Source organism: Cebus imitator, unplaced genomic scaffold, assembly GCF_001604975.1.
Source record: "Cebus imitator isolate Cc_AM_T3 unplaced genomic scaffold, Cebus_imitator-1.0 Scaffold109, whole genome shotgun sequence".
Lineage (NCBI taxonomy): Eukaryota > Metazoa > Chordata > Mammalia > Primates > Cebidae > Cebus > Cebus imitator.
In genome coordinates, this window is record NW_016107424.1 from 4,486,997 (window position 1) to 4,496,991 (window position 9,995).

The following is a 9,995-nucleotide window of genomic DNA, read 5'->3' on the forward strand; positions in this document are numbered from 1 at the left end:
AAAGGAAAGGAAAAGGGAAAAGGAAAAAGAAGGGAAAAAGGGAAAGGGAAAGGAAAGGAAGGAAACATTGAATCATACATAATCCTGTTTAAAAATCTCAGCTGACAGCCACCTTCGTGCTCTTCTGAAAAATATTTAAGGAAGACAGTTTAAGGCTAGTAAAGATTTTCTTTCCCCACTATCTCCTCTGACAGAAGTGGAACCACTTGGCACTTTGTTTATTCCAGGAAGATTTTTAACTTTCTTTATAGATGCTGGCTCCAAGCAACTGCCCAGTAGGCAGGGCCCTTAATCTGGTTTCAGCTACTCGTGCCATGAAACTACTGGAGAATCTCATGAATGGGATGGCTAGGAAGTATCCACATCATCGGCTATGCATTGGACAAATGTATGAATGGGATGGCTAGGAAGTATCCACATCATCAGCTATGCATTGGACAAATGTGTTCCAGATCTTTCCAAACTAGAGTTCCCTAAAACTGGGTCTTACACTGTGAAATCCTGGTTCAGGGTATGTCTCTGGGTCTCTTGCTTTGTTGGCCAAGCTAGACTGCACCATGCAATCATGGCTCATTGCAGCCGCTACTTCCCAGACTTAAGTAATACTCCTGCCACAGCCTCCAAAGTAGTTGGGACTACAGGCAAGTGCCACCACACCAGCTAATTTTTGAATTTTTTTGTAGAGATAGGTTCTATGTTGCTCAGGCTGGTCTTGAACCCCTGAGCTCAAGTGATTCTCCTGCCTCAGTCTCCCAAAGTGCTGGTATTACAGATGTGAGCCACTGCACCTGGCTGGCACTCTGGATTTCTGATGCAGGTGGTTACATGGGCCTTTCTGAGAAACACTACCTTGGGGAGTCATTGCTTTATCGGCAGTAAGTATTCTTTAGCAACGCCTGTACTTAATTGAGATTAATTAACCTACATGTAGAGCCCATTTCTGCAGGAATGTCTGAGATAACCATGCAGTCGGTCTGATGGTGAACACACACACTGGATTTGGTAGACACAAGCATGCTCATCTTCCCTCAGACATATTTTTCTCAGCTAAGCTTTTTATTTCATCTTGGATTTTCTTTAAATTCCAAGAAATTACAATCATCTCATTGGTTTTCTGACACCTATCTCTGTCTCTTATCAGATTTCACCTAACAAGCTTTTGCTCCCAGCCAGCTCATGCTCAGATCATGGCATCTGGCTTCCATCTTCACTGCTCCACTGAAACCACCCTGGCCAAGGTGGCCAACAACCTCCCGTCTGCATCACGTGACCTCTCACAACAATCAACACCATGGCTAGCTCTCCTCAAATTTCCATTTGCCCTGGCTTCCTTGCCAATACTCTGATTTTCCTTCTATCTCTTGAGCCAGTCCGTTGCAGTCCTACTGAGGGCTCATCCAACTCCTTGGGCCCAATCCCAGGTTATCTTGTCTCATCACTCACTCTGGGGGGCGGGGTCAACTCTGCTCCCATCTACCTGCCAACATCCCAAGTCTCTCTCTAGACCAGATCTCTCCTCTGGTCAAGGCTCTGGTTTTCTATATCCAACTAATTATTCCACAGCTTCCCAGGACAATATGTCCCATGTGCACAAGAAACTCCACACAGCCAAAGTGAACCATCCTGTTTTAATTCCTCCAAAACATATGGCTCCCTAGGACACTACCCATCATGTTAGCCCTGGTAGTCATCACCACTTAGCCAGACAGTGTGCAGTGACTGCCTAGGAAGTCCCATCACGGGGAGAAGTAGACCGGTGTGCATGTCATCTTTGGAAGGACTCAGACTTGGACACTAAGGCTTATTAAATGGTCTCCCTTCTCTGCCTGTGGGTCTCTCACTAGACAGCAAAACAGCATTGCCTCTGGAAATTCTTCCCTTAAGTATTTCCTGGGAAAGAATATTCTTTTTAACAAATGGTAAAATTGATCTTCACATGCAGAATGAAATTGGACTCTGACCTCACAGCATTCAGAAAAGTTAAAATGTTTCAAAGATATAAGGGCTGAAAGTATAAAATTCTAAGAAGAAAGCAAAGGGAAATCTTTATGACCTTGGATTTGTAAATGATTTCTTAGCCATGACACCAAAAGCACAAACAATAGAAAACAAAAACAACAATAATAAATTGGACTGGACTTCATCAAAATTAAGAACTTTGATTCAAAAAGCACTATGAATAAAGTGAAAGACAATTTATAGAATGAAAGAAAACATTTGTAAATCACGTATCTGACAAATGAACTGTATCTAGAAGACATAAACAAAACTTACAACTCAATAAATAGACAACTTAATCAAAAAATGGACAAAGGATCTGAATAGAAATTTGTTAAAAGATATACGAACAGCCAAAAAGCACATGAAAGGATGCTCTTCCTTAGGCATACGCAAAATGCAAATCAAAACCACAGTAAGATGCCATTTCATACCCACCAGGGTGTTTCATACCCACCAGGACAGTTATAATAAAAAAGAGATAATACCAAGTATTGAAGAGGATGTAGAGAAATCAGAATCCTCAAACTTCTGGTTGGAAAGTAAAATAATGCAACCACTTTGGAAAACAGTCTTGGAGTTTCATCAAAAACTTAAATATAGAGTTACCATTTGACTCATCAATTTCACTCTTAGGTGTATAGCCAAGAGAAATAAAAAGATCACACAAAAACTTGTACACAAATATTCATAGCAACATTATTCATAATAGCCAAGAGGTAGAAACAACCCAAATGTTCATCAGCTGATGAATGGATAAAATGTGGTGTATCCATGATAGCACATTAGCCATAAAAATATATGAAATATATCACATTAAGACTAAACCTTGAAAACATTATGCTTAGTGAAAAAAATCGGACAAAAAAAGGCCAAATATTATATGATTTCATTCACATGAAATGTCCAGAGTAGGCAAGTCCACAGACACAGAAAGTAGAGTTAGGAGTTGCCTCCAGCTGAGGGGCGGAGAGGGAATCGGGAGCTGAGAGCTAAAAGTATGGGGCTTCTTTTGAGAGTGATGAAAATTTTCTAAGATTTATTGTGGTGGTTGCACAACTCTGAAAACACACTAAAAACTACTGAATTGTGCACCTGAAGTTGATATGCTGTATGGTGTGTGAATTATATCTCAATAAAACTGTCCCAAAAAAAAGTATTCCCTGCAGCCCGCGCATATTCACTGCAAAATGATGAAATTGAACTCTGCCATAAATACACAAAACATAGGCTAAACATTTTCAGTCACCTTGATCTAGGCCCTTCACATCATTTTGTTCTGTTACCAGAAATGTCTTGGGGTTTTCAAAATCATTTATTTTCCTTTAAGTATATGAGGAGTTTGTCTGTTTTTTACTAATTTTACCCATTATTTGACCTCTTTTGTGTTTTATGCTAGTAAGCGTAAATAAGAACATTTCAGTAGACAAAGAGTATCTTTGCCCTGGATAAAGAAGTAGAAAATGACAATGTGAGCCCCTCTGACAGTGTCTCAGCTCAAGCAGTTTAGCCCTAGATAAACCCCCTTGACTCGACTGCTTGCCTGAAAGAGACTATTTCCTTTCTGTGTGACTAAACCTAGAAAGTCAGGAGATGAGGAGGCCAAATTCTCCTCCCTTTGATTTTTCCACTCAGGATTACACTCGGCCTGGTCTCAGGAACAATCCAGGAGTTTCTGGAAAAGCCATGTTACCTTCAAACCAGAATTTTCCAATAGTTACAGGAGGAAACGCTGGAATTGAAAGCTCACATCTGCAATCTGCGTAATTCCCCTGCCTCGGGTGGTCCGTGGGAGCAGCCCACCGTGCAGGGGAATGAGGAGGAAGAACAGAAGCCCTGCTAGGGAGAGACCCCCTGGCTCTATCAATAAGCCTCAGCCAGTGCCAGATCTCTTCTAAGGAGGCCTGAGAGGAGGCCAGCAGAGGACCCTCACTTCCTTGCTGGAATCCCCCTTGGCCCACATGCTCCTGCTTTAAACCTGATTATATTGACCAGCTTCCCCAAAAGGCAAGGCTCCAGCAGGTTTTATTTGTTTGAATTCCCAGATCTTCCCAGGTCAGCTTTCCTAAGCATGAGAAAGGGAATTGCCTAGAACCAGGACTATATCTAAAGGGATTTATAGACAGAAGTAGCTGTACTTTTTCTAAGTTACCACTTTATACAAAAGAAAATCAATGGTAGCTAACTACACAAGACTTGACTAGAAGTTTTCCAAACTCCTCCACTCTTTATCTCTGAAGAGAGGGGTTTTTCTCCGCACAAATAGTAGGTTTTAGTACAGAGGTTCTCAACCTTGGCTGCATGGAGCCACGGAGATTCTGATTTGACTGGTCTTTGGTGAAACCTGGCAGCAGTCATTCTTCAAGTTCCCCTTGGTTCCAATGTGCAGCCGAGGCTGAGAACTACGGCTTTGTGTCTACCCTCTACCCAGCACTTTTGCTCTGCATATATTATCTCATTTAATCTTCACAATAACACTGGAAGGTATTTTTACTACAAGTAAAGAAATGAAGGAACAAAGAAGATGCAAATTGATTCTCTAAGATTTGAATCCAGATCTGATTCAAAAAAATAATAATAATTAAAGCCTGAGCTGCTACCCTTGGTGATGCTGCCGTAGCCGCTACTGAATGAGCTTCCTGCCCAGCCCTGCTTACCTCCCAGGAGCTGCAGTCAGACAATTGGGGTGTGGGGGATCGAGTCCACTAGGCAGATTGATCAGCTCAGATCCACAGCCGAAACATCAATACTTCCACCCTAATTACATTCTCACCCGTCACCCCTCCCACTCAGTCTTTCTGAGAATTATATTTTCAGGAATCCTACCCTAGCTGAGAAGCCTGCTTAGGTAGCATTTTCATGAACTAGTAATACTCACCACTTCATCCCCCAGAGCGTTTCCCCCGACAGCTCCACGCCAACTCGTGTCCTCTTATATTTCCTCCCCAGCTCCCTTGTTACAGACCAGTAGCACCACCTGAGCCCCTCAAATGCAGCCACTGTCTTTCAGCTGGCCAGGAGGCAGGCATCCTGTTCCACAGCTAGTAAGGAAGTGGTTAACTTGAAGGTAGCTTGGTTTAACTCAGACAAGCCAGGCCTAGCCAACAGATGCTGTTCAGAGTTACACATAACGCCAGGAGCACCTTGCCCCCAGCAATATGAATTATCTTGATTCAGTGGACTTTCTAAAACGTACCCTCCCCTCAATATTGAAAATCCGGTCCCGGACGAGGGTAGAAAGTGGCTCCCAACACAGCCATCCTGACCTGGAATTTAACATTGGTCTGCAAGGACCTTGGACTTTTTGAAATTATTATTTTTTTGTATCTCTGGAATACAGTATCCTTTTCTTTTTTGGTCACAAATCAAAGAAGTATAGAAAGAATTGCCAAAAGTAAAAGTAAAAAAATAAAACGATAAAAACAAAAACAAGGAATTGCCAGGGACCCAGACCCACGGGACTCGGGGTCAATGGCATATTTTCTGAGTTTGACGTGGGCACTGAGAACTTATTTATCCCAATCTTGATTCAGCTCCCTGATAATCCGGTATTCTTTAAGGCATATTGGTTTTACAGTGAACACACCTGACAGCAATAACTTAAGCATGATCCTATATGGCAGATGCACCTGAATGTGTATTCGGAGCTCGGGAATCTGGGCGTGGCCAACGTGGAGATCGGTTCCTCGTCTAGGAGGAACATCTGAGCATCTCCCGCCGCACCTTCCACCCTCCGTCCCATCCCACGGAACGTGGGCAATACTGGGGCTGGAGGCCCTTTGTTTTGGGTTTAATGAAGGTTTCCAGGTGGAGGTTATTAGCAGGAGCGTGGTAAGTGAAAATGCTGGATAAACTGATGCTTTTTGCAAGTAGTTGTGCTTCTCCTGTCCAGCCCACTGCCACTGGACTCTGTCCCTCTGCATGTGAGCCCCCAGTAAAACCCCATGTCTCATTTGCTGGCTCTGGGGCTCTTCTGCAGCCTCTTGAATCTTGCACCAGAGGTTCTTGAACCTTGAATCCCTATAGGAGTCGATAGGGGTTGGGCACAACACTGTTTAAGACCAAAATTTAGAGACTGGCAAATTGAGACTGAATCCCAATTTCTATTCTTCTTCTATTCTTCTTCTTCTATAGCATTCTTTGGCCTGGATATTCTTCACCAATATAGGTTTGGAAATTCTAATGTGGACCCTCGATGTCACACCCCTCCTCTGTTTGTTTGGGCTCATAATTATAATGGCCCAACCAAGGAAGAAAAACTGAGGTGGATTATGGGTCTTTGTTAGGGAGATCTGAACCCTGTTTGTCTAAACATGGTACCAAGTTATTTAAGTATATGTTGAAGGTGTAAAGAGAAGATCCCAACATTTTCCATAAATTACTTTTCTAAAGAGACTTTCAGCTCCACTTCTCCTGACTTAAAAGTATTTTTCATTCATCCCCCAGCCACACTCAGACCAGAAACTGATAGCAGTTAGCCTTATCTGTCACAAGCCTAAGCAACTGGTGGCTGATCACCCTATCTCGTGCTATTACTAGGCCGTTAGGAAGCTAAAATTAAAACCTGGTGTCATTAACATACCAGACCAAATACAGAGAAAGCCACAGAAAGTCAAGTTCAAATCCTCTTATAAGTTTCTATTTTAAAAAATAAAATACAGCAAGCTTCACTGAGAGACCTTGAGATGGGTCACTAGACATCACAGTAAACATGATTTTTTTTGTACTGTTAATATTTCTCAGCCAATGGCTTCTGGAAGCATGGTGAGAACCCTGATCTCTGTAGGTAGCCAGTAAATCATTGCCCTGACTTTATAATCCTGCAGCAATGTCTTCATATTTTGTGAAGTCTAGAATCCTTTCCAGTGGGAAACCTGCACACTTATAGCCAAATTGCAGAGCCCCTATCTAAAGCTGGTTTAAAGACACAGAATTTATTTTGCCACCAGAAATGTTCATGTATTGGATTTAGGGGTGGGCTCAAATTTTGCTTGACTATTTGATTAAACAGTTACTTCGATGACCTCTATTTAGCTCATGTCTATTCTGTGCCAGGCACGGGGCAAAGTGCCTGGCTGCTGTTATCTCTGATGTGCACAAATCTTAAATGCGGGTCAAATCTCCAATCCCCATTTACAGTTGAGGAAACTGATGCTCAGGGAAGTCAAATATCTTGCTCAAGTTCACAGAGCTGGCAGGTGACAAAGCCAGGATTTGAATAAGGCATGCTGACTCACGACTGTTGCCACTGTTAAGGCTGCTCCTAATCTATGCCATGTCCTAGTCACCACCTCTACCCCCACACCCTGGCCACACCCTTCTCTCATCACTTGCCCTTGTGGTGGCTTTATTGCTACCAACCAGAAGAGGCCTTCGAAGGTAACTGTTTTACAACAGCCTAAAAAAGAATCTGAAGAATTTATGCCAAAACTGAAATCATTGCTTTGGGCAAACTCTAATGTTCAAGTAGACAATGTTAAACCAGCCCTATTTACTCTTAAGTTCTTCTACCTTAGGATATGTTTACATAAATTACCCCAGATGGCGCTGTCTAAATACATTGGTCTCCATTTCAGAAACTGCCTGGACTCACTACGTTTCTCCCGAGGTTGGGGAAGGCAGCTGCTGGTCACTTTCTTTCAGCCTTTCTAGGCTTCAGCCATGTCTGCCATGTGCTGTGGATCATGAGGAAAAGCTTCTCTTCTAGAAATCCTCCAGCTAATCAACGAAGAGAGGGCAATAAAATTAGAATATTATCATTTTGCAAACCCCTACGGAAGGAAGTCTAGGCAAGGGTCATCATGGCTGTTACCTCACAAAGAGAGACAGCTGGTCATCATGCACCTGCTCACAGATATGAAATGCTGCTTACGAAGGATTCTTGCCGAAAGCATCGCATCTGGATCAGATCTAACCAACTCTAGATTCGCCCAACAATTGTGAAATTGCCAGAATCAAAATGGAGTTGCCAGTGTTAAAAATCAAAACAAATCCTGACAAATAGACCTGTGGAAGTCTATGAAGACAGGTTCTCAGGCTTGTATGCCTAATTACAAATCTATCACAAAAGTCTCAAAAACCGCAGTCTTGCAAAATGGCCACTGCAACCTTACACAAAAAAACACTTCCACAAGGACATCTGCCCAGCAACTGCCTGTCCAGCTGTGCTGGAATCACCCTTGTTATTAATCTTTATAGCCAAGCATAATCATTTCAAAATAATTATGTAATCCTCCTCATTTTTTCCTTTAAAAACTTTTGTCTTTACCTCCCTGAATCCATGCATAGTCTACTATGGCAGACATATTCCCTTTGCAATGATCTATTCCCAAATATTTTCTTTTAGAAAGCTTTGCTCTGTTGTTCAGTTTGACTATGTAAGAGGAAATCTCTTTGCTGTGATTGTGTAGAAGATGTGGAGATATTCTCTGTACTGGCATTTTTCTGTGTATTCCCTTGATGAAAGCAATAGATGGAACGTTAAAGGACAACTTAATAAAGACTTTCCATAGTAGTGTTAGTTAATGAGATCCATCCAGAATATAACTTTCTGATAATCAATTTGATTCCAGAATAGTGAAAGAGACCCAGAAGAGTACACATAGTCAGATACCAAAATTCACCTTTAAAAATTTTGTACTGTTTTCAGACATCATACTTTTAGCAATGATATCAGTATTAATTATTCTAAAACATGTATAGTAAGGCAAATAAGTAATTATGTTAATTTTGTCTGGAACCAAGATTTTAGGTAGAAGAGAGAAGGTATACAAATACAAAATAAAAGAAGCTAAACTTTAAAAAAATCCCTGTGACACTAAATTCAAATTCAGAATGTTAGTGTGAACTCATGATGCATTTTCTTTGAAGTAGTGTTTTCAATTCTGTCCACTGAAAAAGGCTGGGAACAATGATCAACTCTTAAGCAATGGGCAGCCCTAAAGCCAGCTTATAATTTTTAAATATCATTGGAAAATGATATTGAAAGGAACCAAGCGTCATTGAGAAATTGCTGATCATAGGTCAGGGGCAGGAAAAGTGCATGTGCCTAGCACATTTGTCATACCAGACAGCAAGGAAGTTACTGAAAACTGTGATTGTCTCGAAGCATTTAGAAGCCAAAAAGATTAGTGGCTATCACTAGGAAAATGCGGAAAAATTTGAGAACAAGTAAGAACAATGACAAATCAAATGTGTTAAAATCCACAAGGTCATAATTACACTTGACCGCAAATACTCACTGACCACATTTCATGGATGCCAGGGAACCACGTGATCAACCTGAAAATGAGAAAATACAGGGCAGGAATCAAGGGTTTAACCTGTCCTTGCTGTATTAATTGTATATCAGGATAATTTTTCAAGGTAAAGTTTCTCTTTATGTCTTTCAACTAGTAAATGAAGGAAAGATAGATTTAGAATATTGCCATTTTGCAACCCCCACTGAAATAATGATATAAACAGAGGTCATCAGCGGCTGCTGCATCACAGAGACAGCTGGTAGGTCTGTGTCTCCTAAGAGAAGCATGCGATACTCCTAATGGAGGATTCTTGGCAAATAAATTGGACTTGAATCAGATCAAACTTCCAATTCGAGAGTCTGGAATTTATAGGAAACGCTGGTCAGAGAAACCGGTTGCAGATGAAATGCACTTCAGGGTTCCAATAATGCAATTAGAGAAATTTGAATGTTGTCTATTTTTAAGTGTGATAATGATTATATGGTTTTAGTTTTTAAAGAGTTCTCATCATTTACCAATACATATGGACATTGTTATGGATGAAATGGTTTTCTGTCTTGGATTTGCCTCAAAAGAATCCATTTGGGTTGAGCAGGGTGGCTAGCGTGGTGCAGAGAAGCAAAGATGAAACAAGATTGGGCGTGAGCTGATTCCTCCCCATGCTGGGCGATGGCACTCGGGGATTCATTAGCTCGTTACATTATTCTCTTATCTTTTCTTTTCTTTTCTTTTTTTTTTTTTTTTTTTTTTGAGACG